General features: G+C 40.9%; 1 protein-coding gene across 1 annotated transcript in view; it reads right to left on the reverse strand.

The window, feature by feature from the left end:
• The window catches only part of NDST2 (N-deacetylase and N-sulfotransferase 2), a 687,503-nt gene that overhangs the window by 225,216 nt on the left and 434,648 nt on the right, over positions 1–27,639 (reverse strand). The window contains 1 exon segment of the mRNA XM_033942504.1: positions 415–545. The gene's annotated coding sequence lies outside the window, so the exon portion shown is untranslated.

Consider the following 27,639-nt stretch of genomic DNA (forward strand, 5'->3'; position numbering starts at 1 on the left):
AGTGATCATTCTTGCAGCCATATTCTGCACGACCTGTAACGCATGTATTTTGGACTTTCACAGTCCGAACATCAAGGCATTACAGAAGTCCAATTTCATAACCAGACACTTTATCACTGTTCTAAATCTGGTACTGACAACATAGGATGTATCCTATAAAGTACTGTATATACATCTGAATAAAGGCTCCTTTTACCACATGTAATATATGCTCCTGCGTTGTAAGTTTGCTGTCCAAATAAACTCCCAATAATCTCATACTTGAGAGGACAGACATCTTTTCTCCCTTCAATACAATACAAATTTTATTTATATACCGCCAATACCTCCATGAATTTCACAGCGGTTTGCATAAATAATTCACTTCTACTTTCTTCAATTGTATAATTTCTCATTATTACCAACAAACATCACCTCAGTTTATCAGTCAGTTCACTTTCATCCAATTGCCTATCTTCTCCATGTAGTTCGACAACCTTGACTATATTGACTTAATTTCCCCTTCTAATGGTCAATCTAGCGTCACATGGCTCTAAATTCATAAGCTGCAAATAAGCAGATGAGATCATCGGTGTGGTAGATAATAATGTGAAAACAGAAACAAAATAAAAGCTTCTCAAACCTTTTCTTTGCAGAGATAAAACATTAATCTCATTTCTCAAGTACCTTTAAACTGTACAAACATCTCGCTGAACCCTAGACAAAGCCTTCGCAGCAAACCACACCCACACTGTATACATCATCTCTACTTTCAATTTTTCCACAGGTAGAGAACAATGAGAAACATTTCATGTTTCGTGCTATTAAAGGCAGTTATGGTGTCATACAGATGGATCTGGCTATTAAAACCACCAACGCTCAAGATATATGCATGAGGCACTTCAAAGCAAGCTACAAAATAGTGTCGCTGTTCTTAAGGATAATTTTTTCAATACACAATATATTTCAAAATTGCTATCAATAAAATTATCTTTAAAAGTGAATGTGTTACTTCATGGATAGAGGACATTAAGACCCGGATTCTGTATAGGATGCCCGGGAGGGGCGTCCTATACAGAATCAGGCCTACACTAACCTCGATTCTGTAACCGACATCCATGTTACAGATGCCGGTTACAGAATCGGGTTAGAGTAGACGTGACCGCTATACTTATCATGGCAAGGGATCTCCCTGCCGTGATAGGTATAGTGGCCGCCTGTCCCCCTACTCCAACGATTGCCAGAGGATGCCCCCTGACGTTTCCCCTTTTACCGGCAAGAGAATGCCCAACCTCTCCTGCTGGAAGACCGCCCACCTGCACGATCTCCAGCAGGAGGGTGCCCAACCCCTCCTGCCGGAGGACCCCCCCTTGCTAACACCCCCCTCCCCCACTAACCTTTAATTATTTGCCGGCCGGATGGGTGTTGCTACTGGCCGGCCAGCAGGCTGCCTCGTCAAAATGAGGCAGGCCCGCCCCTTTCCAGCCCATCCCTGATAAGCCTAATCCTAAGGGAGATTGGGAGTTCCAGCAGGAGGGAATGGGCATCCCTCCTGATGGGGGACTACTAAGGGAGGAGGCTTTGGCTGTGCTGATTAAAGGAGGCATGATAGAAAAAAAAGGAGATGGAAGCTGTGGAAAGTAGTTCTCTTTTTTTGAGAGAATGCACCTGCTCACAAAGCTGGCAAAATGTTGAATGTTTTGATGTAGTTGAGGTTTCAGTGCACATAGACCATCCAGATCTTGCTCCCTCCATCTGACTATTTTATGTTTCCGAAACTTAAAAAGAGTTTGAAAGGTTGACAATTTTCGAGTGATTGCAGCAGCAGAGCAGTATTTCAGTTGACCAGAGTACTTTTTAGAAGGGTTACAGAAACTTCAGGCACGATGTGCCAAGTGTGTTGACTTAGGGGTGAATATGTGAAATAACTTGTAAGTTTCATGGCTCCATTTCATTCCCTCTTTGGTTGGGCTGAGAACTTTCCAGCACCCCCTTTTACAGATCTAGTCTGTTCTACCTATTGATTTAAGACAGGTTATTGTATACTTCCCTTGGCTCACTAGTTTTATCCTGCAGTCGAGTATAGCCACTAATATGCATGCTCCAGATTGGCATCACAGTCACTTATTATCTTTTCATCTTTTCTCTTTATCATTATTCATTATTCATTATTACCTCTTCCTTTTAGGACCCCTGAGGAAGGCGTGTTTGCCGAAACACAGACTGTGTAGGGTCCAGTTGGATTTTTACCACTGTATTTTTTATCATTGTACTTTTTTCATTAAATTTTCATGTTTTTATATGTCAATGTATGATAAATTATCTCCAGAACATCTGTATCCACAATTTTTTATTTTCGTTTTCATTGGTGGATTGTTTTCACTGTGGATTATTGGGTCTCCCCATTTTTCTTTGTTATACTTCCCTTTCCAACAGAAACTATAAACCTATCTAGAAAATACCTACTGTTTTATTCTATTACACAGTTGTACATTTATGTTTTATTTTATCTAGTAAATAAAACTATTTTTACTATCTATAGCTGCTTCACAGCTGTTTATTGTATTCTGCTTTGAGCCTTTTTAGAGAGTTGGCAAATTATCTTTTCCATTTAACATAACATACCGTATCATGATAGAAACCTATAAAATCATGAAAGGCATAGAGAAGGTGGAGAGGGACAGATTTTTTAGACTAGCAGGGACAACTAAAACAAGAGGTCATTCAGAAAAACTGAGAGGAGACAGATTCATAACAAATGCAAGGAGGTTCTTCTTCACTCAGAGGGTGGTGGACACCTGGAACGCGCTTCCCGGAGAGGTGATAGGACAGAGTACAATTCTGGGGTTCAAAAAGGGACTGGATGACTTCCTGGAAGCGAAAGGGATAACAGGGTACAGATAGAGATTTACCTTACAGGACATTGAGTGAACAGGGTATGGGTATTTTAAGTTAGGTAGGGAACACTTTCAGGTCATGGACCTGGGGGGCCGCCGCGGGAGCGGACTGCCGGGCACGATGGACCCCTGGTCTGACCCGGCAGAGGCAACGCTTATGTTCTTATGTTCTTATGCATCTTATTCATATTCATGTATTAATCCCAAAAAATTAAACATACTGAATAGATCCCAAGCACCTAATTGAAAAGAGCTAGGACCTTGGGAGTGGTTAGAGCTACAACCTCAGCACCCTGAGGTTGTGGGTTCAAACTTTGCACTGCTCCTTGTGACCCTGGTCAAGTCATTGAATCCTCCACTGCCACAGGTACATTAGACAGACTGTGAGCTTGCTGAGACAGGTAGGGAAAACGTTTGAGTAGCTGATTTGTAACCCGTTCTGAGCTCCTTTGGGAGGACAGACTAAGAAACTAAAGAGCTACAGAATATCAGATCAAGCCTAGACTAACATAGCTGTGAGGACGATGAAAAAGTAGAATAGTAAATGGTATTACAAGAGACCCCAAATCAGTGCAATCGGTCAGAAGGGAAGTACACTAGCAATACTAGATGTGCAGGCTCTTTACTGGTATAGTATACCAGAAATAGTGCATTTACAAGGCTATTTTTAAAGGTCTCTCAGTACTAGAATAGCAGGAGATGCCATAGATCAGGAGGGTGTGGAAGTCTCTCAGTTCAGGAACAGCAGGGGCTGCTGCAAGTCAGTAAAATCTCTGTATGGTTGAGAGAGAAGTGATCACTGCTGTGAAGGCACTGATGCTGCAGGTTGTGAGTAATGTGAAAAGCTTTTACAGCATTTGTAGCCTGCATCACTCATAATAGTATAATTTTTTTGTTTATTCAACTGTTCAAAAATAAAATTTCAATGATAAAAAAATAAATAACTTCCCGTAACACCTTTTAATATAAATCTGTGTCCTTCAAAATAAGAAAGGTCTGAAAGCAAATTTAAAAGAATGAAAAGGGGAATATAAAAAGTATTTCACAATTTCCTATGCAAATAACTCTTTACATGGTCTTTGTAGCAATTTTTATCAATGCTAGTTTGATTATAAGCTTTTTCTTTCATGCCAAAGTTTCTCAGTTCTATATTGGAGTTGTTATTCTTTGCTAATGAGATTACCAAGTATTGAAAAGGAATAACAACAAACTGACAGGTGAACAGCTGGGAAAAGAGCCATGAGAAATGTGTCTGATATTTTGCCAAAGAAGCACAAAGGTGAAAGACAAAAATATATATTTAAGTATAATTATATATTTTAAGTTTGCTATGGGGTAAAGTCTACATTTAACAAATGGCCACGAGGGGCTCCTTTTATTAAGCTGCAGTAAGCATTAACGAAAGCTTAGGTGCCACAGACTCATGTACAAGTCCTAGTGACTTGATGATTTACAGATCTAAAAAGAAATTGGTTTGGTGCTAGTCTGGTAAGGTCCTCCAGAGTGCAATGGGATAATTTATCACGGCTGTTTAAGAGCCGCCAATTCAGCGCCATCTTTTCATCGTGCCCTTTCAACACGGGACTGTCCAGCGTCCGGGACTTCATGCTGGATCAAGGTGGAGTGTGGCCATTCATGCTGGACTGAGGTGGCGTGCTGATGGATGTGTGTGTTGGGGGTGGGCACTACACCACATGCACCACAAGACATGCTGGGGGTATGGGGGGGGGCATTGCTTCCACTACATGTGCTGATGGGGGGGGGTGGGTGGGATGCACTGTCCCCCACCACATGCTAGAGCACCGGGCTATGTTGAACAGTCCTGCGCTGATATGGTGGCACTGAAATGGCAACGATGAAAGGGCCGCACTGAACTGGCAGCTCAAACGGCTGCAATGAATCATCCTAGACCAGGGGTGTCCAATGTCGGTCCTCGAGGGCCGCAATCCAGTCGGGTTTTCAGGATTTCCCCAATGAATATGCATTGAAAGCAGTGAATGCAAATAGATCTCATGCATATTCATTGGGGAAATCCTGAAAACCCGACTGGATTGCGGCCCTCGAGGACCGACATTGGACACCCCTGGTCTAGACCCTCTCCAGCATCATCCCCATGTTTGTTTTCAACGTGTCCAGTCATCTGATTGCAGGTTGCCCTCTTTACCTGGCTCCTTCGATCTTCCCAAACATGATGTCCTTCTCCAATGATCATTCTCTTCTGACGGTGTGAACAGAATATGACAATTGTAACTGCTTCATTTGGGCTTCAGGTGACATAGCCAGTTTGATACATTCCAGGATCGATTTGTTAGTTTATTTGACAGTTCATGGCATGGATAAAATCCTTCTCCAGCACCAAAGCACATACGAGTCAATCTTCTTTCCTTCTTGTTTCCCTAGTGTCCAGCTTTTGCATCCATAAATGAGTGCATGGATAAGTCTGGTCTTCATTTGGGGTGTTATTTCCTTGCCTTTTAATACTTTGTCGAGAGCCTTCACTGAATAGCAACCAAGTGCTATTTTGCTGAATATTTCTTCCCTGCTAGTTGCTTTTTTGTTTACAAAAGAGCCCAGGAGATTGAAATCCTTTACAACAGGGGTGCCCACACTTTTTGGGCTTGCGAGCTACTTTTAAAATGACCAAGTCAAAATGATCTACCAACAATAAAATTAAAAAAAAAAACACAACGCACACTGTACGCATACAATTGTTAATTATTCCTATTCTGGGGTTTTTTCAAAGAGGTCAAAGGAGATGACTCTATGCACTGTCACCTCAGTAACAACCATACAAAAATAGACAAATACCCACCCCCTCCCTTTTTACTAAACCACGATAGCAGTTTTTAGCGCAGGGAGCTGCGCTGAATGCCCAGCGCTGCTCTCGACGCTCATAGGCTCCCTGCGCTAAAAACCTCTATTGCGGTTTAGTAAAAGGGGACCATATTGTAAAATATAGAGAGCAGATATAACTTCAGACACATTTTGATCACTAAATTTAAAATAAAATCATTTTTTCTACCTTGTCTGGTGATTTCATGAGTCTCTGGTTGCACTTTCTTCTTCTGACTGTGCATCCAATCTTTCTTCCCTTCTTTTAGCCTGTATGCTTCCTCTCTTCCTGACCTCATTCCCCCCCCCAATGTTTTCTTCTTCTCTCCTTGCCCTCTCTTTCTTTCTCTCTTCATGCCCCCATTCTTTTTTTCTGTTTCTCTTCTTTCCTTCTGTCTCCCTGCCTGCCCTCTTTCTCCCTCCCTGCCCACCCACAAGCCACTGCTTCTGCCGCTGCCATCGGATAACAGGCCCCCAAAGCCGCCCGCCGCCGGCCAAGCTCTCCTTGCTTCGGGCCCACCAGCATTCCTCTCCCCGACGTCAATTTTGCCATCGGAGAGGAAGTTCCGCTGGCCAGAACTTCCTCTCCGACGGCACAATTGAGGTCGGGAAGAGGAAGGCTGATCGGCCCAAGATCGACATTTTGGGAAAAATGCTGCCGGGTCCTGCCTTTGAGGAAACAGAAAGTAGGCAGGACTTGGCAGCAAGTAGAGCAAATCGCAAGCTTCACTGACCTGTCTCCCGCTTTAGCCCGCGAACAGGGCTCTAACATGTGCGTGCCGGCTTCCCTTCTTACCCCCTCCCCCTCCCCGGACATAACTTCCGGTTTCAGAGGGAAGCCGGTACAAGCACATGTTAGCCCCCGGAGCATAAGTTCTCCAAGCCTTTTTTTGTTTTTTTTTAAAATGTTGAGCAGCGGAGGAAGCAGCAGAATTCAGGAGCGGGCCAGTCAGGAGGGGAAAAAAGAGAAGGGAAGAAGGGAACCCGTTCTGCGATCGACTGGGGTCGCCTGAGCGAGCGACCTGTCGATCGCGATCGACGCGTTGGGCACCCCTGCTTTACAACTTCTATTCTATCACCTTCAAGCTCAAAATCTTCATTTTCCTTGTTCATGATCGTCGTCTTGCTTATGTTCATGTCCAATTCCACATTATGACGTTTGGCTTTCACACTTCTCAGTAGATACAGCATGTCTTCTTTGTATCATCTGCATAGTGCAGGATATTTATATTTTGGCCACCAACTTTGAAACCAATGCTCTTTTCTTCCAAATTTGCTTTTCTGAAGATGACTTCACCATAATGGTTGAACAGGTAAGGTGACAAGCTGCATCCTTGTCTGATACCATGTTTTATTGGGAACCAATTAGAGTTGCCATATTCAGTTCTCACTGTAGCATCTTGATTTTCATAGAGGCTCTTATCAACTGAGTTATGTGTTTGAGTATTCCCATTTGTGATAGAGTTCTTCATAGTTTATCGTGATCCACACAATCAAAAGCTTTGCTCCTGTAGTGAATGATGCAAAAGTATAAGGATTCTTCTCCAATATCCATCTAACATTGGCAATAATGTCTCTTGTTCCTTGACCTTTTATGAAACCAGCCCGAACTTCAGATAGTTCTTTCTCAATGTATGATTGTAGCCTTTGTTGTATTATTGTCAGTAATATTTTGTTGGTGTGTGGAATTAATGAACTTGTTCTGTATTTGTTACAGTCCTTGGTGTCACCTTTCTTCGGTATAGGTATGAACAGTGATCTTCTCCAATCAGTTTGCTATGTTTTTTCCTTCCAAATCTGTTGACAGTTGAGCAAGGGCCATGATAGCACCTTCTTAGCCTTTGATTAATTCAATTGGAATACCGTCAATAACAGATGACTTGTTTTTTAATAAAGCTTTAATTACTGCTATGACTTTTTAAAATACTTGGTTCTTCTTTGGCATCAGTTTCCAGTTCAATTTCCCCAATGTTATCCTAATTGCCTTGTTTGTATAAATTTTCCTTATATTCTTTCCATCTCTTTTTAATGCTTTCTGGATCATTCAATATCTTTCCATTGGCGTCTTTAAGCATCCCATCAAGGCTGTAATTTCTGACGCAATCTCTTCATGTCTTGATACCCTAATCTGGTTTTTCCATTTACTTGTTCTGATTCAATTTTCTGACAAATATCCTTTAGATATTATTCTTTATCTTGCCAAACTTGATGTTGAAACACTCAGTTCATTTGTGATACTTTTTCTCTGTCACTTTAAAGTTTTGCTTGTCTTCTTTGTTCTGCTACTTTTCTGGTTTCTTCTGATATCCAAAGTGATTTCTTGGCCATTTTTCTCTTCTGGAATTTTTTTTTAGCTCCATCACTAATTACAGTTTTGAAGTCATTCCATAACTCTTCAGGCTCTCTATCTCCCGTTATCAAGACAGGCAAATCTGTTGTCTAGTTTTATCAAAAAGTCTAATGGAATATTTTCAATGTCATATTTGGGAGGTCTCTAATGATCTTCTTGCGAAGCTTTACTTTAACCTTGCATGTCAAAAGCTCATGGTCACTTCCACAATCAGTTCCTGGTTTAGTCCTTGCAGTCAAAACTACAGATTTCCAACTCTGTCCTATACAGATGTATTCAATTTGATTTTGATACATGCCATTTGGAGAGGTCTATGTGTACTAGTGAAGTTTGTGGTGCTGGAAATGCATATTCATGATTGGCATGCTTACTGCAGCTTAAAAAGGCTTACTAAGGGATGCATTGAGGTGTCCTGCAGTAAGTTCTAAATGTGTGCACACAAACTACGCAGTACATAATTTAGAATTCTCAGAGGGGGTGCGACACCATGAAATCAGAGCAGCTCTTATTACTGTGGGTTTAGTGCATAAGCTCTTACAAGGGGGCAATAAAAAGTTCTCAGCCCAACCAACTTCCTAAATTCTGAGTGTTATTTTGCCACTGTAGCTGAAAAGAGTGTTATTTTATTTCATTAAGTGTCAATTTGCAGAAACAAAATTCTGTTTCAGATCATTGATTGAACCATATCCATGTCATTCTCTTCTTAGTTGGGATGAGGACTTTTCAGCATCCCCTCGTATTACCTACAAAATAAGAAAATAAGAATAGCTATTCTTGTTCAGACCAATAGTCCATTTACTCAGTATCCTGCTTCCATACTACCCAATCAAGGTCAAAAGTACCTGGCAGAAACCCAAATATAGTGGTAAGATTTTTGGTAATTGTTCTGCACTATTGGCAACATTAGCAAATGGCCAATTGGTCATTTTCTGGTAGCGGAAAAAATAGCTTTAGCGCATAAGAAAGACCCAAGTAAGTGTATGATAAGGTTACTTTTTTAACGAACAAAAGAAAGGCAGAAAAAAAGAAAGATTTTTAAAGTGTTTGAGGCTTTTGCAGATGAGGATAAAATTTGAAGGAATGGGACAGGGACAGGAAAAGAATTCACGGGAATGTGACGGGAAAATGAGTTCCTGCAGGGACAGGAAAACATGTGTCCCTGTGTCATTCTCTACATCAGGGCTTGCAGTACTTTTTCCTCTCCTTTTCTATAAATAGGCAGTACTTCCAAAAATGCTACAGCCTTAACCCTCCCCCAGATCCCAAAAATCTTACTTTGCTGCAAGTGGCATATTGCTTGCTAGGTCATTTGTTCCCAAGTGGATAATATCAGTTTTAAAATTCGTAGTTTCTTCCCTAATTATAGTCAGTGTTTGTCTGGTACTCCTGGTAGCTCAGGATCCTGGAAAGCATTTCACTATTTTAGGCTCCTTGACATATGTTTCAAGGTTAATGCCTCTAATGATTGAACCCCTAACAGCAATAATTTTCTGGTTTATGCTTTATTTTTCCTTTGGGGTGCTTTTCTTCTTGAGTTACCTTCACTGGTTCTAATTCCATCACAATGCACCGATAGAGCAAAATAATTCTGAGAGTGGATGTTTCTGTGTCACATGTCACAGTTACCTGAGTCTACCAGAACTCATTTATTATTCTTTTAGGCATTGGTGATAAATTGGTATGATTATGTGGAATGATGGAAGATGCTTTAATTGCATCCAATTCCTGCTTTAGTTTACAGAGATCCTCCTTGAAACTAGAAAGCTAAAGGGTTCATAGACAACGGCGCGAAAGACAAAGGCGCGCCCGGACAATTGAGTGCAGCGCGGAGGCGCGCGCTGCTCAAAATTACTGTTTTTAGGGGCTCTGACGGGGGGTTTTGTTGGGGAACCCCCCCACTTTACTTAATAGACATCGCACTGGCGTTATGGGGGGTTTGGGGGGTTGTAACCCTCCATATTTTACTGTACACTTAACTTTTTCCCTAAAAACAGTTACAACCCCCCAAACCGGCGCGATGTCTATTAAGTAAAGTGGGGGGGGTGTTCTCCCCCCACACACCCCCCGTCGGAGCCCTAAAAACAGTAATTTTGAGCGGCGTGCGCCTCCGCGCTGCGCTCAATTGTCTGGGCGCGCTTTTGTCCCGGTGCGCTTTTGACCTGACACCAAGCTAAAGACAGATGGGGCAAGCTGAACCCCTAAGTATTCTACTACCATATAAAAGCATGTAGCAAAGTCAAGTTTAACAAATACTCAGCTATAAAAGGCAGCTAGGGGTTTTGGTCACAACTGCTCTACTAAAACAAGATATACAGTACTGCCCACATTAAGACAAACATTCAACATTTTTATGTAAATACTTTGAAGATAATATATTGCTTTTTGCATGAATTATTTAATAATTCTATATTCAAGCAAATGAGCAAGAAAAAAACAGCACACAAAATTTAGCTGCAAAGAAAAATAGCACACACATTTTAGCTACAAGAATTGTTTTTTAAATTCTACTTTGTTGAGATTTAGTTATTTTAATTTTGGCATCCTGCTCACAAAGCCCTTTTGCAGACAATTTAGTTATGCACAAATAATAAATGAGCTATTCTGTATGATTTGTATCACAGCCCTCATTAACTATTAATTTGAATAAATTTTTGCATGGGGAATACAGTGTAATAAATTTCACTCTGCATACCGACTGCTTTTTTGCAAATAGCTCCTCTTACCAACTGCAGAGTTTAACTAGGAATTTTAGCACCAGGGAAAGATAAGCATATTTATGGCCTACCTTTCTACTTTGATAGCTTTCTTCCATCATTCTACTACCTTTACTATGATCACCAGTCTTTTTTTGCTTTCTCTTTCTCTCAACATGAAGAGTGCTGCTCTCTTTCTGGCTTTTTTACCTGCGACCAATCCAAACTTGCATTCTTTCACCCACAAAAGACCTTATGGTCTGCCAGACTGTCCCACTCATCCACTCTTAGTTACTGCTCCAGACTGGCTTCTCTAATATTCAACTTGTAGACATTAAGGGCCAAATTCTATAAACGACATCCCAATTGTAGGTGATAGGTGTTCTACTGGTCTAACCAGCCAATCAGGATGAATTTTTTTTTTTTTTTTTAATACCCCGAAGCAGGCTGCCTACATTGTAGGTGTCTTCGCGAGCCTAGGGAGGCACGTAGGACTGCTTTAAGCTTGCCCAAGGCTAGGTATGGGTATTATTTCATCTGGAAGTGGCCTTAGGAGAGCTTATTAGGTGGCCCACATTTCAAATAGACACGGCTGCTGAACTGATCGGGACAAGGGATTCTCCCTGCTGCGATTAGTTTAGTGGTTGCTACAGGGAACCCGTTCCCCCCCCCCCCCCCATGAAGTCAGCTAGCTGAAGGGATGCCAAATCCCTCCTGCCAGAACCCCCCGAAGCCTCCCCGAATGTCCGTGGCAGGAGGCATGCCCAATTCCTCCTGCCACCAACCTCAGAACATCACTGGCAGGAGGAATGCCCAGTCCCTCCAGCCAGAACCACACTTCCACCTCCGAAGATCAACAGCAGGAGGCATGCCCAATCCCTCCTGCCAGAAACTCACCCCTGAAGATCAACAGAAGGAGGGATGCCCAGTCTCTCCTGCCAGAACCCCCTGAAAACCTGCCCCCACCAGGTACCTTTTTCTTGTAGGCTGGCCAGAGGGCTGCTTACTACCCCTTCACAGAATGGCAGGCCTTCCCAGTGCATCTTGGGATGCACTGGGGAAGAGCCTAAGGCCCTGAATGGCTTGGGCACCTAAGGCCCCTCCTGAGTCAACCAGAATCTTAGGCCTCCCTCCCAGGGAAGGGGAAAGCCTGCCATTCTGTGGAGGTGGGCCTGCCGGCTGGAGGGCATAAGCATCCCTCTGGCCGGCTTACAAGAAAAAGGTATGGGTGGGGATCTGGGTGGGGTGTCGGGTGGGGGCTGGTTTTCAGGGGGGATTCTGGCAGGAGGGAGTGGGCATCCTTCCTGCTGGTGATCTTTGGTCTTCGGGGGTGGGGGGGTTTCCAGCAGGAGGGACTTGGCATCCCTACTGCTGTTGATCTTCTTGGGGGGGGGGGGTTCCGGCAGGAGGGGGGTTCTAGCATCCCTCCTGCCGGTGATATTTGGGGGATGACAGCAGAAGGAATTGGGTACACCTCTTGCCATGGACACTTGGGGGGCTTCAGGGGTTCTGACAGGATGGACTAGGCATCCCTCCTGCTGGCCAACTTTGCCACAGCTGCTGAGGTGATCACGGCAGGGAAGATTCCCTTGCCGCGATCAGATCAGCACGCGATTCTCTAACCAGCGCCTGTGACATGGACGCTGGTTAGAGAACCAGGGTGGTTAGGTGGGTTTAGGCGTCTGTCCATTAGGATAGACATGATTTTATATAGGATGCCCATGTGCGATTCTCAAAAGCCCCTTAGGCGGCTGCTGAGACTGAGCATCCTATACAGAATCTGGTCCTAAGGGATTCATTTATAAACAGGTACTGCAGACTAATGCTGTCAACATTCATTGTTGTAGGGCCTTTTTATGCAATGGGATTTGTGGTAAATAACACAATGTAACAAATGCTTATTAAATGATCCACCAAATATATAATAATATTAAATACAAATATTACAATATGAACCCATACCATGAAAACATAAAATATACGCAAGCACTGTATTCACCCTCATTTTATTGAGGTGTTTATAGATGGCTTTTAGGAGAATACAGAGAAATTAAGAGCAGGTGAGCACAATCAGGAAAGCAAAGAGCCAAGACAAATAGAATAAAAGAGAGAAAAGAAAGAATTAAATTGTGTGTGAATACAGAATACAGGCAAAAAGTCTTGCTTGGTCATTCATTAGAGTTAGAGTGTATTATGTGTGACAGGAATCTTCTCTAGAGTAAAGACTTGTCTGGTAGAGCTGTGCTGGGAATCTGTAACCATGCAAGACCGAGACATCATTTAAGGTGCATAGAACAGTCTCTGAGTGGAAGTAGTGGAAACCATACCAAAATTAAAGAAAGGGGATATATAAGAGGATCCTAAATTGCAAGAGAAGAAAGGAAAAGTCAGAATTCCCCTGAGGTCCAGGGCACTGCGTTAGGAATGAAAGTGGATAGACAGACCCATGGAAATGAAGCTTCACACAAATATGCATGGAAACTTGGAAATGTCAAGGTTTCACTATTTTTACCTGTAAAACTCTGTTTGTGAAAGTTTCAGCAGTTAAATTTCATGCAGTTTTGGTTAAATTCATAACTGAGAGCTAGAATGCGATATCATGCCAAATAGCTCATTAATTATGAAAAAGTGCTTTGCAGGCTGCTTTTTGCATAAAAAATGATTAAATACGAGTAAAGTCATCCTTTTTGCTTGCTTCCCCATACCAAAATTTCACATGAAAGCTTGTTATAGAGATCATTTGCATCTGCAGCAAACTTTTGCATGCATAGGCTGCTATCCTATGGATTAGTAGATAGGATTCTGTGACCTTACATGCCTCGTCTGTTATCTTTTTATATGTTCTGAATTGTTCTTCAATTAAGAATGTAGAATAAAGAATCACCAGAACAGAAAGAAATTATAGCACAAAATGTGTTTCATAAACCGAGCTATTTTTCAGGAACTCTTTTTATATCTATAGGAGTTTACATTAGAACTGACTGCATAAGTGAAGATGTGACTAGTATGTATGTAAAAAGTAGATTTTTAGAAAGAGAAAATACATGCATATTCCCTTCTAATATGACCACTTGTATGTGCAATTAGTGGCAGCAGGCACATGTATATATTTACAGTACATCTGCGCAGGAGTAGGTGTAAATACACACATGAATATCTACTTTGTAAATCAACAAACGCCACCCCAGCAATGCCTATTAGAAATAATGATTCTTTCATGCATTCATTTTGGGCTTCTTTTACAAAGCCGCGTTAGCGGCTTTATCGCACACACATTTTTAGTATGCACTAACCCCCGCGCTAGCTGAAAAAACTACCGCCTGCTCAAGAGGAGGCGGTAGCGGCTAGCGCGGCTGGCAAATTAGCACGCGCTATTACGCGCGTTAAACCGCTATCACAGCTTCGTAAATGGTGGTGAATTTTGCATACCCAGCTTGCATACAAAATCGTTATAAAATTGCTCTCAAAATAGCATTCTTCTCGAGACTATGACGGGAACTCCCTGCAGCCATTTGCTATGAGTGATCTGCATGGGGCAGGAGCGTAGGAAGATCACTCCTGCCCCGAAAGCCCGCTAGACCAACAGGTAAGGTCTGGGATGCCGGGACGAAGGCGGGGAAGGTCTGGAATGCAGCTTTATTTAAAAAAAAAAAAATCACGAATAACCGAATCCGCGGATACTGAAACCGTGGATTTGGAGGGCTCACTGTATATACTCTCGAGTGTTTCTTTTTTTTTAAATTCTCTCAGCTCACGTAAAGACAGAGATTTCTTCAGCTCCAGATTGATTCTGATGCAGAAGGCAAACGAAACCCATGTATAGGGTGGGGCTTCAGGACCATTAGACACATCTACAAGAAAGATTATTGAGGCAAGAACCTAATCTTTCTAGTGCAATGTGTCTAATGGTCCTGAACAGTAGGGACATATCAATGCAGGCCCCCGAATCTAGGGCAGGTTTGCTAAGCCTGCCTTCAGAACAGAGTATCCAAAAGCGGCGTCTTTCCTAGGTGCTATGTCCAACCTATAGAATGTGGTAGCTGCTCTACAGATATCCTTGGGTGAGACAGCACGAGTCTCCGCCCATGAGGTAGCAGCTCCTCTGGTAGAGTGAGCTTTCAATGCGATCGGCATAACTGGGTAATTTGGTACGTGAAAATCATTGCCTTCCTTCTCGGATGGAGCTCTGATGAGCCAGTCATGCAAATATGAGTGCACTTAGATTCCAGCCTTGTGGAAGTGGGAGCCAGCCTAGGGTGAAGGGGAGTGCAAAGATCTAGAAATGCTACTCTAGCACATTAAACTGTAGGTACCAACTGTGGGCTGGGAAAATGGGTAATGTTGAGAAAGGCCTCCGTCAAATCAAAGGAGGCGAGAAATTCTGCTATGACCAACCGAACTGTTTCTATGCGGAAGTACAGTACTTTCAGGGCCCTTGATTGATATGAGGTCCAGAATTGGCCACTAGTCATCTGAGATTTTCTTTGATAGTTTTCTGCAATTCTGCAGTACAATTTGCAGATTCAGATGCAAGGTGTCAGGTCAAAAGCGCGCCGGGACAAAGGCGCGAGCAGACAACTGAGCGCAGCGCGGAGACGTGCGCCGAAGAAAAAGACTGTTTTTAGGGGCTACGACAGGGGGTATGTGGGGGAACCCCTCATTTTACTTTATACAGATTGCGCCGCGTTGTGGGGGCGTTGTGGGGGGTTGTAACCCCCCACATTTTACTGAAAACGTAACTTTTTCCCTGTTTTTAGGGAAAAAGTTACATTTTCACTAAAATGTAAGGGGTTACAACCCCCCAAACCCCCCACAACGCCGCCGCGATCTGTATTAAGTAAAGTGGGGGGGGGGGGCTCCCCAACAAAAACTCCCGTCGCAGCCCCTAAAAACAGTCTTTTTCTTCGGTGCGCACCTCCGTCTTGCGCTCAGTTGTCGGTGCGCGCCTTTGTCTTCCGCGTTAGTGTCTATTAACCCAGATGCAAAACCCTACAGTTTAGGACCACTAGATACATTGCACTAGAACTGATTGTTTCCCAATGATATTCTCTCAATTTTCTACCCAAACTGACTTCACAAAGGGCCCCTTTTATGATGCTGCCACTGTAAACACACTGAAACCCATTCAAGTCCTATGGGCTTTGGTGCATTTACTGCGACAGCATCGCTACAGCTTTGTAAAAGGGGCCCAAAACTAACTGAAGAAGAGAAGACATGATTTTTTTCATGGATTAGACAGATGATGCTGGATTTAAACCTTCATTAAAAATTAATAAACGATCCAAAAAGTCCCAGTGAAACCTCAAAATACCCCAAAAGATGGCTGGACCCAATATGTCATACCACCATTAATTTTTATTTCTTTATAAGAGGGAATAAACCTCAGAAGGTGTGTATATAAGCAATCATGTGCCCAAAGGTTCTTGTGTTGTCATTACCACAAAGAAACGTCAATCACCAGTCTAAAAAAACCTCTTTATTTTGAAATCACATAAAATTATTGCAGTTCTAGTACATCAAAAATTGTAGTTAAATATTCAGCAGAAGAGACACACATCTTTACAACGATCCCTAGATTAACCAGGGTAAGGATATGTGTATTTATGTAAAATATGCTTTGGAGCACTGCCTGCCTCTGGGCAGGTATAAGAACAATTGCACAGTGTAGCAATGCATGTACTTTCAACTGCTTCAAAAAATGTATACACTCTTGCTCTGCAACTCAGATACGAAGCTTTTCTGATGGCAGGGGAACTCAGTGCAGCAAGTCCAGTCCACACACATATAGTATACGTCATTTTTGCCTATCATTTTTCATAGCCACTGCAATAAATACAAAATAAAAAGGAACTATACACTGTAAGCATATAATCAATAGTGAACTTCAAATAGGAGATAAAATTAAACAGCACTGCAGACAGTGTTGAACCCTGAGGAACTTTGACGCAAAACTGATGACAGCTTATCTTCCAAGACAAACTTGTTCACTGTAGTCCATTAGATATGAAGAAAACCAGCTCCACCACCTCCAGTCTCTCAAGCAAAATTCTTTCGTTTACTATATTAAAAAGCTGCAGGAATATCAAGCAATACAAGGACAAATTTAAGTGCATAACCCAAATTTTCTCTAAAATATCAATACCTGGCAGCAAAACAGATCCTGTCTTATGAGCACTTTTTTTAAATATTTATTTTTACGTGACATTACAGGGAAACAAAGAAATAGCTAATAACTCCAAGCAAATGGAAACAAAATTTCACAACTGCATATCAAAATCCATATCGATACAGATCTCATAAATTTTGTTTATGAAATTACTTAACTGTAAAACTACTTTTTTGATTATTATCACTAGAAATAATAGGATGGACATTAGAATTTTGGTATATTCCAATGACCACAGAGGGACTATCACATACATAATGGATGGACCAGAGGCATCAGAAAACAAAGCTGGAGGGTTCTCAAGGTCAAATTTTCAAGGAATCTGTAGAATGTGATCGGCACAAGATGATACGATATATTTTCAGTAGTAGCCCCTCAAACCTGGAATTCTCTCCCCCAATATATTAGAGACGAAAAAGATATTAGCTGTTTCAAAATTAATTTAAAAACCTTTCTGTTTAAAGATGCGTTTACCTCCTATATGGAATAATTGTAGTGCAGCAGTCCTTTACATTAAAAAAAAAAAAACAAAAACAAACCACCCTTCCTAATGTTTTTCTCCTTTCGTGTTTCCCTCTTTTTAAATTGATTACTATTGTAACCTGATTCCCTCTTCCCTTCCATCCAGTTGAGTCTGTTGGTCTGTAGGTCCAACCCCCTTCTTTTTTTGGATTTGTTATTATTATTATTACCTTGTATCTTAACATATGTTCAAATTTGGATTTTATTGTAATTCGCTTAATATTTTATTTGTTATTATTATTCTGTATTTTAACGTATGTTCAAATTTGGATTTTAATGTAAATCGCTTAGTATTTTAGGTATAAGCGATTCATCAAATTTCGAATAAACTTGAAACTTGAATGTATACTAGTGAAATATAAAAGGCAGATAGTCTAATCCTTCACTATCAATATAAATATAATATACCAAGTGGTCCGAATAATCAATAAACATTCAATAATGAACAATCCACTTTAACAGGGAAGTCTACAGTCTACTTACGGCATTAAAAAGCCAATTTAATTGATCTCAATTTCAGGAAAAAGGCCTCAGAATAAGGAGCACTACGCAAGTCATATCACCGACTAGTGCTATCAGCATAGTCACCGTTAGTAATTATGCTCCATCATGTAATCATTGGCCAAAAAACCTGAATATGAATTAATTCTTCAACAATTTTTATTTTATTGTCTTAATCTTTGTCAACCTTTTTTAATATTTTTAGATTAATTTAACTTATTTCATATTATATGTCTAAAACTTCATATCAGGATCCAAAGAACTCAGAGACTTATAGAATAGACCACCCTAGTGATTTGAAGAGTACCAGCTTTTCTTTATTCTGCCAGAAAAGCTAGACCACTGTGCCCGATTATTGGCCCTGAAGCAGCGGATTAAGTGATGTTCCGCGAAACACTGGCTGCATCGGCCCCTGCTTTGTCTCCGGTTGCTTAAACAATGGCACAGAAGTTATTTGAGGTTCTAAGATAAGTAACAGTCTGCTGGTACTCTTTAAATCACTAGGGTGGTCTACTCCAGTGTTTTTCAACCTTTTTTGGGCAAAGGCACACTTGTTTCATGAAAAAAATCACGAGGCACACCACCATTAGAAAATGTTAAAAAATTTAACTCTCTGCCTATATTGACTATATATAAAGTAATTCTCTTGAATAGGAATCAAATAAACACAAAGAAAGTATTTTATAATTACTTTATTACGAAATAAAAATTATAAAAATTATAAAATACTTTATTCAGTGCGAAACCTGGGCCTGTTTGGCTGAACACAAAGCTGATATTCTGGCTGGAATGGAAGAAAGACACACACGTAGCTCTTCGTCAACAGCTCTCAGTCTCTCTCTGTATTTGGTTTTTATAGCATACAAAAATAGACAAATATACCCTCCATCCTTTTTATTAAACCACAATAGCAGTTTTTAGCGCAGGGAGCTGCGCTGAATGTCCAGCGCTGCTCTTGACGCTCATAGGCTCCCTGCGCTAAAAACCACTATTGCGGTTTAGTAAAAGGTGACCATATTGTAAAATATAGACAGCAGATATAAATTCAGAACTGTGCATAGTAAGTGAAGGGAAGTTTTCATCTCTGGGAATTTACCCAGTTAACTATTAAGTTATTTGGGCAAATTCCTTTGAAAACTGTGGTAATACTGCCTCCACTTTGCTAAATTTAAAATAAAATCATTTTTCCTACCTTGTCTGGTGATTTCTGGTTGCACTTTCTTCTTCTGACTGTGCATCCAATCTTTCTTCCCTTCTATCAGCCTGTATGCTTTCTCTCCTCCACACCTCATTCCCTCCCCCAACTTTTTCTTCCTCTCTCCCTGACCTTTCTTTCTTTCTTTTTTTCTGTTTCTCTTCTTTCCTTCTGTTTCCCTACCTGCCCCCTTTCTTTCTTTCTCCCTGCCGTTCCCCAAGCCACTGCCACTGCCGCTGCCATCGGGGAACAGGACCCACCAATGGATAACAGGCCCCAAAGCCGACGCCGACGCCGACGCATGCTCTCCCTGACGTCAATTCTGCAACCGGAGAGGAAGTTCCGCCCAGCTAGGCAGCGATTGGCTGGCCCGAACTTCCTCTCAGACTGCAGAATTGACGTCGGGGAGAAGAAGACTTATCGGCTCGATAGATTAGATCGCCAAGACAAAGTGAGTCCTGGGTGATCGACTCACTTTGCCTTGGCGAGCTACTGGCGCCCCTGCCTCGGGCCCCCTGTCAGCTCCGGGCCCGGCGGCCCTGCGGCACACCAGGCAACATCTCGCGGCACACTAGTGTGCCGCGGAACAGCGGTTGAAAAACACTGGTCTACTCTATAAGTCTCTGAGTTCTTTGGATCCTGATATGAAGTTTTAGGCATATAATATGAAATAAGTTAAATTAATCTAAAAATATTTAAAAAGGTTGACAAAGATTAAGACAATAAAATAAAAATCATTGAATAATTAATTAATATTCAGTTTTTTTGGCCAATGATTACATGATGGAGCATAATTACTAACGGTGACTACGCTGATAGCACAAGTCGGTGACACGACTTGTGTAGTGCTCTTTATTCTGAGGCCTTTTTCCTGAAATTGAGATCAATTAAATCAGCTTTTTAATGCTGTAAGTAGACTATAGACTTCTCTGTTAAAGTGGATTGTTCATATTGAACCTTCACTATCAATAGTCAGAACCTCCATCATCAATATTAAAATTTCCAAGTCATTTTAACATCTCAGTTGTTAGTGCATTAATAAATTATTGTGAAGTGTAGTGTTAAATGCCTTTATAAAGCCTAATATCTATCTACATAGATATAAATATAAACATTTTATCTACATTATTCTCAGCTTCCAGTTTTTGCTTCAGCATCCTGTTCCCTAATTGCAAAAGAAAGAGAGTAAACACTCATGTAAAAAACTTAAAACATGTTGCAGTGTGTGGCCCAAGCTATTATCAAATGCATCCTCCTAACCTATCCCTTTTTAGAGGTGGTGTTCTATTTGTCATTGTCTAGTGAGTTCTCTAGCATTACTTATATCTCCAGGGATTCCTTCTGTGAATAAGAAGCTAGGGCTCAGGCATTATCTACTCACTCATTTAGTACTTGGTAGCTGAAGCAAACATCTCCTGTTTTTGCTAATTTTTCTGGATATCCAGCATTATGCCAATCTCCAGAACTCAATTTCTAGCTAGATCACTGTTGTAAGTAGCCAAAAATAAAATAAAAGAAATAATGAATTAAAAACAGGAGAGCAGAAGACAAAGAGAAAACAGAAAACAAACGTCTGTATAAATGAATGTAAAATTACAGAACTTGCTAGCAAAAGAACATACATATTCTAGAGATTTTCAGGCTGATATTCACAGTTCAAACTGCTGCCTACACCTTTGATATTCAGCAACACTAAAGCGGGCAATGCTGCTGAATATCACATCTGAGTGAAACCATAAAAGTGGGCAGGTCAGGGCAAATATTAGGGAAGAACCTGGAGTTCTGCAGGTAATGGCAATATTGAGTATTGGTACTCCCATAACTAAGTGGGTCAATATAGGAAAGCGCCAAAGCTTTTGTAGTATCGTGAGTTGCTGCAAGAAGTCACAGCAGCTATTTGTAAAGGCCTATCACATGGGGCAGGAGTGAGGGGACTTCACTGCTGCCCCCAATGACCTCTAGGGACCACCAGGGACTTCAGGTAGGTCCAGGGGTCTACTTAGATCTCAGGGGGAGATCTTTTTGGGAAGCTGAAAAGGGCACACTGACTGATATTCAGTCGAGGCCACATAACTGTTTTAGGCAGGCTCAGAATGAATATTGGTCGGGACCTACCATTCCCATGATATTCAGCCCTCAGAATTTAGTGCCTTTGCCTAGATATGGCTGGCCCAATATTAGGAGCTAATTTAGCCAGTGACATCAAGTATTTAAAAACTGCTGACCGTTGCTGGCTGAATATCATCTGGTTTGATTTTCCTCACAGGTCCCCATTTTAGATAGAACATAGAGAGAGGATTTGAGACTTCCAGGTCAGGACATTCTCAGGTTCCCCTATATTTTACAAAAGGCTCTGCTGAACATGGATCCTTCTGTGAATTAGGTATACAGGCATACAGAAGTGCATGTCCATTTGCAGGCATATCCAGCAGAAGCAGCAATTTAAAAAAATAAATAATAAACGTGCTGCAGCCTTCTACAATCACTGTTTCTCCCAAATCCACCTATGGTATCGGGATGTAGCTACTGGGTGAGATGGGGGAGGTAGAAATGATCCATGAATGCAACAGATTTTTGATTCCAGGGTTCAAAATGACATTAGTTGACCCCCTGGCATTAGTCTCACACGTATTCCTGTTTGATACCTATCAGCAGTACAGCAAGACCACCACTAAGGGTCCTAAGGGAAGATGTTTGTCATCTCTGAAGGTCAGTCAAAAAAATGTATTAAGTTGGTCTATAAACAGGTATCACTTTCTTTCTTTTTTTAATTTTTACACTTATGGGGCAGGGATGTGCAGGGAGCGGGACCACAGAAGACAAACACAAATAGGGATGGAAGAGTGGTAGACCAAGGTCAATTTTCAGAGGGTTGTGTTCATGAGGAGCTAGCTAAATTAAAGGTAGACAAAGTGATGGGGTCAGATGGTGTACATCCAAGGGTGCTGAAGGAACTTAGGGAAGTTCTGGTGGCTCCGCTGAACTTTTCCATTCTTCTCTAGAGTCGATAGTGGTACTGGAGGACTGGAGAAGGGCAGATGTGGTCCCTCTTTACAAAAGTGGAAGTAAGGAAGAAGTAGGGAATTACAGGCCAGTAAGTCTGACTTCTGTGGCAAGCAAATTAATAGAAATGCTTTTAAAACAGAGAATTGTGAAGTTTCTGGAATCCGGTGGATTACAGGACCAGAGGCAACATGGATTCACTAGAGGTAGGTCTGGTCAAACAAATCTGATTAATTTCTTTGACCAGAGAATTAGATAGAGGGAGTCTGCTAGATGTGGTGTATTTAGATTTTAGAAAAGCCTTTAACAGTGTTCCACAAGGACGTCTAATAAATAAACTGAGTTCCCTAGGGATGTGCCCCAAAGTGACAGGCTGGTCAGGAACTGGTTGAGTGGAAGGCGACAGAGAGTAGTGATCAATGGAGATCGCTCTGAGGAAAGGGATGTTACTAGTGGTGTGCCTCAAGGTTCTGTTCTTGGGTCTGCTCTTTTTAACATTTTTATAAACAATATTGCTGAAGGGCTGTCAGGTAAGCTTTGCCTCTTTGCAGATAATACCAAAATCTGCAATAGAGTAGACACCAGATGACATGGGGACAAATTTTTCCCCATGCCCGCAAGAACTCATTTTCCCATTCCATCCTGACGAGTTCTTTTCCTGTCCCTGCCCCATTCTTGCAAGCTCTGTCCATATCTGCACAAGCCTCAAACGCTTTAAAATCATAAGTATTCGAGGTTTGTGCGGTTAAAACAGAACTTATAGGAATGGAGAAGCGACAGCGACAAAACTCACGGGGATGGGACGGGAAAAATTGAGTTCCTGCAGGTACAGGGAAAAATTTGTCCCCATGTCATTTTCTAGTAGACTCCCCAGATGGTGTGAATAACAGGAAGAAAGACCTAGTGAAGCTTGAAGAACAGTCTGAAATTTGGCAGCTAGAATTTAATGCTAAGAAATGCAAGGTCATGGACTTGGGCTGTACAGTTTAGAGGGTGAAGAATGGTACAGGGTGCTAGGAATGGTACAGTTTAGGGGTAAAGAACTTATATGCATGACAGAAGAGCAGGACTTGGGTGTGATTGAATATGATGATCTTAAGGTGGCCAAACAGGTTGAAAAGGTGACAGCGAAAGCTAGAAGGATGCTAGGCGGCATAGGAAGAGGTATGACTAGTAGGAAAAAGGAGTGTCACCTCTGAAGTTCCAAGATACTCTAAAATAGTAGATGTCTGCTGAAAGTTACTATCTTTGTATATAAGCTAGAAATATTGATTTAGCAAATATTTTGGGTATTTGTAAATGAATAAAAATGTTGTGCCTATAAGTTCTATTAAGCAAATAATCATAAGCATTTATAAGGAGATTATCAGTCAAATAAATGCAGTGTAACTGGTCATCCAGGCAATCAGTTCTAGGAAAGAAAATTATTGTAGTCCTTCTGATGAGTCCCAGCTGCACCATGTGGCACATGGTAAAAGGACACTCCTGAGGAACAAATTTTGCAGAATCCTGGCATGAATTTGGAATATCATAGCCCAAAGACTCTATCCCAAGAAGTTTTGAGGCAAATATTTCAGTTTTGGAAGCGCAGGGAACTTTTGGAAAAAAAGATTGTTAAAATCCAAGATGGCCACCACTGATTTTCATGCCAAAAATCGTGATTTAAACACATTTAATAAAGCTAAAAAATTGTGATTTTAGGATTTGTCAGGTGGGATAACAGAAGGACAAGCAGAAACTTTTAAATTTTCAAATTTCAGCCCATCCCCCCCCCCCAATTCACCTCACGCCTCATTGTGACCTGTGTTGGAAATGTGCTGCAGCCTGCCTCAGCTCTTTTACAGTAGCTGTTGTAAGAGAAGAATAACAGACTCAAACTGGGAATGCCTTTTTGATACTGATCTTCAGGCTGCTGGTCAGACACAGAGCCTAACTGTATCCCCACCCCTGTAGGCTGACGAATGCACACTCAGGCGAAAAATGCAGCCGGCACCCTACAAGACACTGACAGATGCCTAACAGCCTGCATTCAAACCCCCCAGCCTGGCAGTAGGTGAGAAAAACCAGGGATGCCCTGAACTCCAAAGGAACTTGTGCAGGCTGGCTAACAGGTACCACAAGGGATTGGCTTGTCAGCTGCAGACCGTAGTCTGCTACTTCCCTCCACACACAGAGATAATGGGAAAGCTCTGAGCAGCTGAAAATGTTGAGAAACTTTGAAATATACCAAAGAAAATAAAATACAGAGCAGAATAGAAACACTCCTTCTGGCTCATGTGCACAAAGGAAAAACTGCAGGTGGTAGTAGAGCTCCCTGTGAAATAGAGGAGAGTCAGAGAAAAAATCTGGAGTGGATTTCTTCTGCAGATAGCTCACAGCCATTGAGAGAGAACTCGCTCGTCTAGAATGACTCACCTACTGCACTGGAAAGTTCATTATGGATAGAAGGAAGGTCATTCTAGAGCTTCAGGGAGATAAAGAAAAAAATGCTGAGTGTCTAGGGAATGGAGAACAAGAGGGAGGAGTATAGGAAATGGTCAGCGAGGATAGATAAGCTTTGTATGTCAGAATGAGAATTCTGAATAAGATTTGGATGCAGATGGGAGAAAAAAGTGGTGTGATATGATCAAATATCTTGGTTCTACAAAGTAGTCTGGTAGCAGTGTTTTGGAGAGTTTGGAGCAGTCATACAACTGGCTATCCAATAGCTGGAATCAAATATATCTAATTCAACAATAAAACTTCCAGCACCTTAATCAAGTTATATTCAAATAAGACCATATATTGAAGGAGGATACTCAACAATGATTGGATACATTCCGTGAATCAATTAAATTATCAAAGATTAAAAAATTGAAACGCAATGAAGGGGACTATAATCAGAATTGGATCTATACATGGACTTTTAAACGTAAATAAGACAAATAATTAAACATTGGAATGTTACACAATTATTGGAGGGTATGCCTGAATGACCATTATTTGCATTCCAGAGACATCGCAATATAAAATAAATTCTTCATAGTCCCTATCTATCTCAACAGCGGGGATATCATGAAGGATGTGGCCATTGTCAGTGGTACTCCCTGACCATGTCAGGAGAAATATGGATACATCCCCAAACAGGAGAAGAGATCTACTCAAAGGGGGTTACTAACTGTGCAACAATGAATGTAATTTATATCATTCAGTGCTCGTGTGAGAAGGTATATGTGGGGAGAACCTTTAGATCAGTGAAAATATGCCTAAATGAACATAAATCAAGAGAGAATACAGAGATGGATACAGCCCCAATTGTAAATCATTGGAGAGCTATGAAACACACTTGGCAAGACATCAAATGGCATGTGACTGATACTGTACAAATAGGGAGGGAGGGTGGTAATTATAAAAAAATCTCTTAATATTAAAGAACAAAAATGGACTCACTAAGTTCCTATGGAACAATACTATGCCTCGAATAAATCTTAAAAAACTGAAAGGTGATTTCATGGATGGTGGAGTGAAATTTCCCAGTTTTTATGACTACCATACTTCATTCATACTACAACAAGGTGCACTATGGCTACATAATCAGAATAGAGCAAATCTGCCGCCATGGATGGTGATGGAAGTACTTCAGATGCAAAATATGGATTTGCGTAATGCTGTCATCACACCAGGAAGTAAAAGTGAACCTGCACGCTCCACTAAAATCTGAAACTGAACGTGTGGCGGAGATCAAAACCAATGACTCACTACACTTATGCATCTGGAATAATCCAAAAATACTAATTAATGGGAAACCGATTAATTGGCCCTTAGCTGGTATTGGGTCACTTAACCAATTATATGTTGATCAACATTGGCTATCCTTTCAGCAATTACAGGATATTTACCACTTATCGAGCACGCAACATTTTAGATGGCTCCAATTATGTCATTCTATTAAAGCGGCCTTTGACATGACCTCGCTTAACATCAAAATGTCAACCTTGTCACAGTTGTCGAATTGTATTGCACTACGCAGAATTGGCAAAGCGTCTGCTTGGTACACATTCCTTATTCATGAGAAATATACACAACCGGCAGCGATACGTGATGTTTGGGATGTAGACATTAGAAGACAACTTGACACTGTGACATGGGAGCAAATATGGTCTGAGTCCACTCACTCGTTACATGCCGCTTCTATTTCTCAGACTGCCTTATTTTTGCTGCACAGAGCATTCTGGACACCATATAAATTGTCAAAATTGCCAAATATGAACCAGAATAGGTGTTGATCTTGCCACACCAATATCGGAACTCTTGATCATATGATTTTCCACTGCCCCATAACTCATGCGTTTTGGATTTCTACCTGGAATACCATCAAAAAGATAACTGGAATTGAGGAAAATATCACTCTAGCTATAGTCGTTTATGGAAGACATGGCCTCCTTTCGCTGATAGATGATGATATTGGTGAACTGTTGCATTGTTTGATTCTAATCACTATTAAGTCTATCTTAGTGAACTGGAAAAATCCCTCTAATCTATCTTACAATATGTGGTGGAATGACCTATGTATGGTGGCGAGATATGGGAGGTATTATGCTGTAAAATTTAGGCATATTTCGGAGTTTGATAAGATCTGGAAACCACTGACATTATTTTGTGACTCACCCCAATCCATCTTTAGGGATTATTGACTGTGTTACCCCATATTTCTACGGGTCATTCTATACTGGCATATGTATGGAGAGTATTACTGAAAAGTGGCTGCTGTCTGTTCTGTTTTCTCTTTTCTTCTTGTTCTGTGTTGTTGATTGTATCTGCTCAACAACTATATCTCATTACTGGATATGTATCTGCTTGATTGTTTTAATGAATATTGTATTGTTGCTGAAAACAGTTAATAAAAATATTAAACTTTAAAGAACAAAAATGGATTTATTTCCTGAATACTTTAACACCTTATGGATTGAATGAAAAAACTGATTGGATGTCCCTAATATAACATTTAAAAAGAACAAGTTTTTTCAAAAATAACATTTTATTAAAAACATTCTATTAAATAAATTTAAATATATAATTTCCATAGTGTTTATGGTCTCTCACCACTTAAGTACAGCGGGAACCTGTTCCTATCAAATTTCTAGTTTCAGTTTGTAAAGATCAGTTTTAACTGGAACTGACGCAGACGCCATCAAAGCATGATTTTCTATGGGGAGGAGCGATTTCTCGTATGCATTAAGCTGGTAGAAGGGTGTCCTGAATAGTATGTCAAATAATAGCTATTATATATAAAGGATATCCTTATTGGCTATAGTTGCTCATTTGCATTATCTATTTTTTTAGATTTAACATTGGGAACCTCAACCCTGACGAAAATTGCTGCTACACTAAAGCTAAGTACTATGGTTAAGCTATTATGCTGAATATGAACTGGAGTATTAATGTATGACTGAAAAAAAAAAAAACATCTATAAATTAAATTTTTTTTTTCATAAAACATTAAAACAGAATTAAACCATCAA

The sequence above is a fragment of the Geotrypetes seraphini genome, chromosome 4 (assembly GCF_902459505.1).
Source record: "Geotrypetes seraphini chromosome 4, aGeoSer1.1, whole genome shotgun sequence".
In the NCBI taxonomy this organism is placed as follows: Eukaryota; Metazoa; Chordata; class Amphibia; order Gymnophiona; family Dermophiidae; genus Geotrypetes; species Geotrypetes seraphini.